We start from the raw sequence: 1,022 nt of genomic DNA on the forward strand, positions 1-1,022 counted from the left end.
AGTGTACAATCGCTGTGTTGGGTCATTTATTATGGCTGTCGTGTCAATTGTCAAGGAAAGCGAGTCAAAGCCAGCTGTAATATTCTAAAAGCCGTGATTGCAACGAGCTTAGCTTCTCTAAGCAAAGAGCTATGGCAGCCCCGCTGCACTTGATAGCACTCGTAGTCAAGCTAACCTTGGTTCGTTATGACTGATCCTCTGTGAGGATGGCTATTTTCCTCAGAGCATGAGGGACGGGCTTTATGAGCAATATCCCTGCTGGTCCCTGAGGCCTTATAGACCTCGTTGCGCAAGGGCCCGAGCCCATGAGCGTGCGGGTAGAGGCGTTTTTAAGTTATGAAAATGCTCTGTGAGAGAACTTACAACAAAAGCTATCAGCGTCGACGATAATTTTCTCCGACCCAGGCCGCTCTTGCAATTGTTCTCAGCACCTAATCAGGCATATCGCGTTAGATCGCGTATCCTTACTGCCCGACAGGGAAAGAAGAAAATGCTGGACTATATCCACGAGTTGAGACTCTTATTGCTGGGATGGAAGCAGATTCTCTCCTCGAGGCGGTCGCAGTGACCGTCTTTATTGAGGGTCGCCGCACTGGCGTGGTCAGAATGAAAGTATTCCGTGTGCATCCGACTTCATTTGAAGAAGCGATGAAGGTGGTATTGAAAACCGAATTTAACTTGAGCGTCATGCTAAAGAAGCATATCGCTGTGCGGACGCTCTTGAAGATTTGAAGCACGTTGTGCGCTGGCTGCCTCACCTTGAGGACTACCGCGCTCTATCGGAGCGAATCCTATCCGTGGAGCACGCGAATGCGTCACTGCATGCGACGGTGGAGTGCTTGGCGCCATTGGAAATGGAGGTTAATGTACTCCATGCTCAGAACCAGTTGCTGTTTAACTTCTGGGTGGCCGCGGGCACGTGGTATCCGCTCCTGCGCCAACGCTTCCGTTTTCTTTTGCGCCAGATCCCGGTACGGCTTGAGCAAGCCCACGTCAAACACCGGGTGGGTGCGCATCCGTTT

This window comes from Plasmopara halstedii (genome assembly GCF_900000015.1).
Source record: "Plasmopara halstedii genome assembly, contig: Scaffold_650, whole genome shotgun sequence".
Classification (NCBI taxonomy): Eukaryota; Oomycota; class Peronosporomycetes; order Peronosporales; family Peronosporaceae; genus Plasmopara; species Plasmopara halstedii.